Source organism: Littorina saxatilis, linkage group LG2 (assembly GCF_037325665.1).
Source record: "Littorina saxatilis isolate snail1 linkage group LG2, US_GU_Lsax_2.0, whole genome shotgun sequence".
Taxonomy (NCBI): domain Eukaryota; kingdom Metazoa; phylum Mollusca; class Gastropoda; order Littorinimorpha; family Littorinidae; genus Littorina; species Littorina saxatilis.
Genome location: NC_090246.1, coordinates 99,379,814 through 99,388,371, shown reverse-complemented (window position 1 = coordinate 99,388,371; position 8,558 = coordinate 99,379,814). Strand labels below are relative to the sequence as shown.

Sequence of the window (8,558 nt, the reverse complement as noted above, 5' to 3'; positions counted from 1 at the left end):
CCCCCCCCCCCCCCCCAGCCAAAAAAAAAAAAAAAAATTGTGTTTTTTTTGGGTTGAGTTTCAATTTTTGGGGTATTAATCAGTGACAAAATCTGCTGCCTGAAACTGGTAAAGATCATCCTCAGATTGCACCATTTTGCATTCTTTTTTTCAAAATTTTTCCGGGGAGGCATGCCCCCGGACTCCCCTAGCAAGCTAGGCGCTTCGCGCCGTCAGCTCGGCGCTTCGCGCCTTCACACCCATATCTTCACAATATACTTTTGGAAACCCCCCTCATAAAATGAACTGATCCGCCCCTGCACTTGGTCATATACCGAAAATGAACAGCCTTGGTGCTTTTTGTGCACAGGGCAATTTTTTAAAGAGATAATTTCGCAAAGCCTTTTTAATGAACAAATTCCAACTCGCCACAGCAAGCAGTCAAGATGTGGATTTTAGGTATGTGACCAAGTGGAGGGATGGTCTTATCCCATGTAAAACATTGACCACATCTGATTCATTCTAAGACGGTGAGACAAGCTGTTTACATGAGGCGAAGTCTGCCTGTAAAAAACAGTTTATTTAGTGATTTTCTTCAGGCTAACAAAAGGGGATAGTCCCTTTTCTCATTTGCTATGTGTTTTTACACCCGCGGTATAGGGGTGTGTATAGGTTTCGCTCGATGTGTTTGTTTGGGTGTGTGTTTGTGTTTGCATATAGATCTCAAGAATGAACGGACCGATCGTCACCAAACTTGGTGAACAGGTTCTATACATTCCTGAGACGGTCCTTACAAAAATTGGGACCAGTCAAACACACGGTTAGGGAGTTATTGGTGGATTAAGATTAAGAGTGACATATTAATGGTCAATTGTTTGTTTGGGTGTGTGTTTGTGTTCGCATATAGATCTCAAGAATGAACGGACCGATCGTCACCAAACTTGGTGAACAGGTTCTATACATTCCTGAGACGGTCCTTACAAAAATTGGGACCAGTCAAACACACGGTTAGGGAGTTATTGGTGGATTAAGATTAAGAGTGACATATTAATGGTCAAAGGGAAATAACCTTCTCACTTGCATGGACCCTGTGTTTACGCGAATAAACATTCTGACTTCTGACTTCTGACGATTCTGACTTCTGACTTCTGACGTCTGACGTCTGACTTCTGACTTCTGATTTCTGACTTTTGACTTCTGACTTCTGACTTCTGACCTCAGTTGGTGGCAGTGAGAATGGCAAGGACGGGGGTGTTTTTCCTACCTCGGAGGAATTTCTTGTTCTCTTTGTTTTGCTGGCCCTTATACCTTTTTTTGGTGGAGGGTAGTAGAGGTGGGTTCTTGAGAAAGTTACTTGCAGCATCTTTTTTTAATTTTTTATAAATGACAGTTCCCAAACTCAATGTGGACGCAGTAAGCTTTCAGAGCATTGTCGTAATTATTCACTTCTCTCCCTTGAAGATGTGAGTCTGCTGTAATGTTACTTTTGCTGTACACTGGTACTGTGGTTGGTTAGTTGTCTGCTGATGAAATGGTACACTTGTGCAATAAACATCAAAGAAATAATCTCAGCGTATGCGGTTTGTCAATCAATCAATCAATATGAGGCTTATATCGCGCGTATTCTGTGGGTACAGTTCTAAGCGCAGGGATTTTTTATTTAAAATTTTTTTTTTTTAATGCAATTTATATCGCGCACATATTCAAGGCGCAGGAATTTATTTATGCCGTGTGAGATGGAATTTTTTTACACAATACATCACGCATTCACATCGGCCAGCAGATCGCAGCCATTTCGGCGCATATCCTACTTTTCACGGCCTATTATTCCAAGTCACACGGGTATTTTGGTGGACATTTTTATCTATGCCTATACAATTTTGCCAGGAAAGACCCTTTTGTCAAACGTGGGATCTTTAACGTGCACACCCCAATGTAGTGTACACGAAGGGACCTCTGTTTTTCGTCTCATCCGAAAGACTAGCACTTGAACCCACCACCTAGGTTAGGAAAGGGGGGAGAAAATTGCTAACACCCTGACCCAGGGCCGAACTCGCAACCTCTCGCTTCCGAGCGCAAGTGCGTTACCACTCGGCCACCCAGTTTGCTTGTCTTTGTGTGTTGGGAAGAAATACAGACTCACACACACACACACTAAATATCTAATAAAAAACGCTGGCGCTGGACCCGAGTACTCTTCAGACTGGCTCGCTCCCCCAGTATGAAAGTTTTTGTCTTGTGCACGTGGATTTAAAGAAATTTTTTTAATTTATTTGACACAATTAAAAAAAAAATTATTAGAGTAAAATAAAACATTAAAACGTTCATAATAAACAATAGTAAACAAGAATTGAAAAAATAAATAAATAAAAAAATAGACCGCCCATATGCCGGGAATCGAACCCAGATCACTTTGGCCATAGACGGACGTGCTACGACAACTTTACTATAGTTGTGCGCCTTGAATCACTGTGTGTATCTGTCGCTCTCTCTCTCTTTCAGTCTCACCGAGACCAAGCACTGTATTGTAGTTTCTTTGCCGAGACCAAATGCGGCTGGCTTGCAAATCATGCTTTTCTCGTCACTGCGTGACGTGTTCGGCTCAGCTGCCTTTAGTTCAGTGACTGGCTGTTCGCAAAGCGACCAGCCTCCCACCGCAAAAACTCCCACCGTTAAGAGTGGCTTTTGTGATTTATGTCGCATTTAGGTCCCAGGTAACATTATGAAGTTTTAATACGATCAATCGGACCTATTATCAAGTTAGTGTATCAACTTTTGAACGAACTGCGCCCAGTAGTTTCCCAGCAATAAGCTGTTAAGTCGAGACAGACAGACAGACAGACAGACAGATACACACACACACACAATTAAAGTCTGCTGGACTCTCCTACTGCATACTCGGGGATAATATATATCTGTCAGTGTGTGTGTGTGTCTTGTTTGTCTGCCTACGTGTTTCACTTTTGTTAATGCAATACAAACGGTCATTTCTGGATGAATCCTTCCCAACTTTGTGTGTGTGTTCATGCCATTCATGGTTGGGTTATGGTAACATGTAAGTCATGATAATGTTGAGTATGACTAGCAGATAATGCTCACTAAAGTTTCCAATGATTGTTAATCAGCAGTTAAGCATTCTGGTGGTGTTAAGTTTGTGTGTGTGTTAAGCAAGAGGAGATATGATTGAAGTTTTTAAGATTATCCATGATTTATATGACACTGCTACTGAATCCTTTTAGGACTTTTAATATTAATTTTACTACTACTCTATGCACATTTCTTCACTAACAGAGTTGTTAATAGTTGGAATAATTTACTGTCTAACATTGTCACATCAGGAACACTCAATAATTTCAAAAATTCTCTCAACAAGTATTGGAAACAATTAATATTTGAGGTCAATTTGAACCTTTAAAATCTTTAAAAGAAAGCATGCCAGAAATAAACGCTGAACACTAATGAAATTAAATAAACAAAGAAAAAGATATTGTTTTTATTACAAATAACATCATGTGGCAGGCAAAAAGTTTATCGATCTAGCCTACAGGCCGTATATATATGACTAGATGAATACCCGCTTCGCCGGGTACGGCTTCGCCGGGAAGAAGTTGAGCCGAATATCCGGCTGCGCCAGGGACCCGGCACCGCACGAAGGAAGGGAGATAAACGCGCAAAACACTGGAGAAGAGTAAAAATAGTATAACGGGAATATGGATTGAGCGTTGTCGACAGTGACCTTCTAAAAATAGAAACGGGAATATGGATTGACGCCACACGAAGGAAGGGAGATAAACGCTGAAAACACTGGAGAAGATAAGGAAGAGTTACTGGGAATGGATCCAGAGAAAAACCAAAATCGGTTCAGCGCTGCACGCTGAGAGCACGTGTTGAAATATCTCATCGACCAGGTTATGTCCGGGGTGTAGCTGAATATGCCCACCAAATTTGAAACAGATCCATCGAGAACCTTGGGCGTGCATCGCGGACACACACACACACACACACACACAGACACAAGTCGTATATATATATATATAGATATGATATAAAAAGACGACTACAGAAAAGAAAAAAATCACCCCATGATCATCCTCATAATTAACTTCTTGTTTTTCTTCCAACTGCTTCTTAGCTTTTATATACTGTACTGAACTACGCTGCGAGGTATCGTTAAGACAATATTTACTCTCAGGTGCCTGTGCGGGGAAACAGCTGGTTTTCAAAATCGCGTGAGATTGCGTGGGGAGCCTTTGGCCCAAGGCCGCGTCACGGGACACCTGCAGCAGACGACGTTTCAGTATTGTTCATTGAAAAATATGTTCCCTCCGTCGTATGACCTCATGAGGTTGTTTAGGTTGGATCATTGATCTGGTTCAAGCACTATCGTACTAGTCAGCTGGAATCTGGCATCGTATTCGATGAGTCAGCTGTGTCTTGCACCACAACATACTTCTTACCGGAGGGAGGAAGTAAAATCAGCGGAATCTTTCCAAACACGCGCTTTGCATCGTACAGTTATGGCCGGCTGTGTTGTGAAGTTGTAGGCTTTTTACGTTATTTCTCCCAATCGACGACTTAAATGTATCTAAAAGTGTGTGCGAAGATGGAAACTAACTTTAGCCAGATAATGACTTTTCAGTTACGCATAATCGACCAAGGGAACAAGAACCACATCGGGATTATGTGATCAACGCGTACTTGTGTTGACTGTTTGTAGTGTGCTAAAAATAGCCGACCACGTCACCTTTGCTGACATTCCAGCGTCCGTGGAAACCTGTGGCTCAACGCGCTGGTTTTTGCACCTTCTTGTCTTGTGTTGACAAACTTTGCTGTGAGTCACCCATTCTGCGGTTTGTTGTGGTCATCCGATGATTCACGGTGAGTGACATACTTTTAGATCCGTTCGGTTCCCCGCCCTTGTGAGGTTAGCTTCGTCTGTTTACCCGCGGCGGCACTTGTTGAAAGCACACCGCACTCATACTATCATAACTATGTCTCTCTCTCTCTCTCTCTCTCTCTCTCTCTCTCTCTCTCTAAAGCGCGCACACACACACACACACACACACACACACACACACACACACACACTCTCTCCTGTTATGAAAGAGACAGAGAGAGAGAGTTCCATGCTTGGAGTATTCTCTCGCTATCATTGAACACCGTGGCAGACACGCGCGCGCACACACACACACACACCAGGGGCGGATTAGGGGGATGGTTACAGGGGGTCCAGAACCCCCCCCCCCCCCCCTCGGCTGTTTAAAAATTAAAAAAAAAAGGTGTGAATGTTGTTGTTTCTGGCTGTAAAGCCGGGGGAAGTGTTATTTGTTCAATCAGTAGTATTTTTGTACAGTTTTAACTGCCACTCCTATGCGACATGTCTTTCTTCTAACCATACTATAATTATGATGTCGGGAGCAGATATCATGGAAGATAAATTGCCATTATTTAATACTAACTTTAAAAGAAATAATGAGTGGCTGCTGACACCAGTTGATCATGTTTAAAATCACGGATAAGCTACAAATTGTTTATAAGATAGCTATAATTCTTCAGCTTCAGGGGGGCTTTGCCCCCCAGACCCCCCAACGGGGCGTTGCCACGGTACCCCCTCCCTTGGGCTTATCTGCTCCGCCCCTGCACACACACACACACACGTACACTCACACACACGTGATCTTCTCTCGCTATTATTGAACACACACACACAGCCGTACGTATGATCTTGCTCACACAGATCCACACACACACACACAGCACACACACACACACACACGTGATCTTCTCTCGCTATTATTGAACACACACACACACACACACACAGCCGTACCGCGTATGATCTTGCTCACACACACACACACACCGTGGCACACACACACACACACAACCGTACGTGTGATCTTGCTCACGGAGAGAGAACTATCTTCATCCTATGAGTATTCCACTGTTCATTAGATTGTTTTCTATTTGCAAACCTCCTTGGGGTTATTGCTCCCTGTTTGCCTGTTGAATGTTTGACCTTGTATGTAGTTTTTTGATCTTTGGACAGTTATGCTGTAGCAAATTTGTTCTGAGAACGCAACTCAGCTGTGGCACTGATACTCAAAATCATCCATCAATAGAAGTTTATTCTTTCTTCCATAGCTTCAAAGTTTCTCTCTGGATGGTAAACTTGTGATGGGAACTGTTTTTTCATACCTACATCAATGCTGTAAATAACATTTTTTGCATGCTTGCTGAAAAGTGTTTTGGGTGTGGTCCATGGAAACCCCATTGGATGTGACAGATGCTGTGTGGCATAGGCCTAATTCATTATTATAAACAAGTCACGTGGAGCGAAATTAATACATTTACTGACTTAATCAATCTGTCAAACTCACAGAATGAAACTGAACTCACTGCATATAGTTTTGCAGATACTCCACGGCCGAGAAAGCGCTGCCACATTTGACAAGCCAGTATAGTGCAGTAGAGTATAGCTCTTAAAAATGTATGTAAAGTTTCATGAAGATATGTCAAGTCGTTTTCTGGGAATCGCTCTACACAGACATACACACACATACACCAACACCCTCATCTCGATTCACTGCCTGTGTTATACCATTTTGTCCAATTGACTCAAAACGTGAATGAAAGTAAAAAGGTTAGCAGTCAAAACAAACCTGTGACTGTCAGTTTAAATTGTGTGGCATTGCCTTTGTACAGCTGTTGGTGTGTACATATGCCTGTATGCTATGCATGTACCTGAGTGATGCTAAGACAAGAAGATATGCTTGAATCTTCAGTGTCTGGAAGCATCTGTGAGTGTGTGATACTTCTTTTGGGAAGGGGGTGGGGAGGGGACGGTTCATGGACCCTCCATGTGCGTCACAATGTTAAAATTGTCCGCTCTATGTTTTTACACCCCCGGCATAGGGGTGTGTATAGGATTCGGTCGATGTGTTTGTTTGTTTGTTTGTGTGTTTGTGTTCGCATATAGATCTCAAGAATGAACGGACCGATCGTCACCAAACTTGGTGAACAGGTTCTATACATTCCTGAGACGGTCCTTACAAAAATTGGGACCAGTCACACACACGGTTAGGGAGTTATTGGTGGATTAAAATTATACAAGGACTTATAGAGGGACATATTAATGGTCAAAGGGAAATAACCTTCTCAGTTGGTGGCAGTGAGAATGGTAAGGACGGGGGTGTTTTTCCTACCTCGGAGGAATTTCTTGTTGTTTGTACAATACAAAACGAGGACTCAATAAAACGGTCACAGCTGTTGAATACTCCGACCGCAATGTTTTATTAAGCATGGCTAAGGTGGCTCGTCCAGCAATATTAAGGCGTTGGCTATTTGACTTTGAGTTTATCAACATGCAGCGATCTTACTGAGTGTCTTGTAATGTATTAATTGTAAACAGGTATTTAATTAAAGGAAAACAACAACACATAAAAAAGCGTCTATTTTGTAAATAATAACTAATATATATATTTAAACAGGCATGTTTATGATGTTGTTCATCAACTGGTGGTAGGCTCTGCCACATTTGATGTTGGAACAGGTTTAGAAATGTATATATACTCTATAAAGTTATTTTAAAAATTGCTTTCTGATAAGTACATTATTGATAATGATTATGTTTCTTTATTGTTTATTTTGTATGTTTTAACATAACAAATTATTATCTTCTATGAGCCTGTGTACTACAGTGGAACCTCCCCTAACGACCTCTCCCAAGAACGACCCCCTCCTTTTGCCGAACGAATTTCTCAGTGTGTGTGTGTGTGTGTGTGTGTGTGTGTGTGTGTGTGTGTGTGTGTGTGTGTGTGTGTGTTATGTCTGCCTGCCTGCACTGGTGTTTGCACATACATCATGCTAATCCATATGCACATCACATGAGAAAAAAAATGGGATAACGAACACAAGAAAAACATAACTGCCCAATTGCCTCCCCTGTGAAATAAATAATACCTACCAAACTCTCAATAAAGACCTCTCCTTTTTACGACCGATTTTTCTGGACATTTTTAAGGTCATTAGTAGGAGGTTTTACTGTATATTCTCATTGGCAAAGTCGCACAATCTAATGAAGATCCCTGAAAAAGAACTAGTAGAGTCTTGCCTGTTTTGCTACAATTTTCGACCCATTTCTATTCACCCACAAAGTGGAGTAAAGATTAAAGTGATGAAATTTCTTGTGTTCGCTTGGGTGAGAATCAAATTGTACAACATCAGCAGTCCCTACTACAACAATAGAAATACAGAGCTTCTGCGAAGTAAGCTATCTGCGTCTATCATTATAGACGCGCACAGCTGAACACATGTTACCAGCTGACACACATACGATATTGTATTGACAAAGATATTGGAGCACAGGTGTAATCGACTGTATCAAAACACCCATGGCCTGGCAGTATCATATGTGCTGTCAAAATACCATGGCTTGTTGAATCTACGTCGTTTTTCGGTGCTCTTTGCTCTGGGTGTCCATGGTCAGCATCATACTGAAAGAGAGAAGAAGAAGAGGAAGAAAGAATGAAAACCATCACAAATAACAAACATTGTAGATCACTCCAAAAGATCAAGTC

At 41.8% G+C, this 8,558-nt stretch overlaps 1 protein-coding gene across 1 annotated transcript in view; it reads left to right on the top strand.

Annotated features, from left to right (window-relative positions):
* Positions 1 to 4,014: 4,014 nt before the first annotated feature.
* LOC138960296 (mitogen-activated protein kinase kinase kinase 13-like) overlaps positions 4,015 to 8,558 on the top strand; it is a gene marked incomplete in the record, with an annotated part of 62,862 nt that continues 58,318 nt past the window's right edge. The window contains 1 exon segment of the mRNA XM_070332136.1: positions 4,015 to 4,857.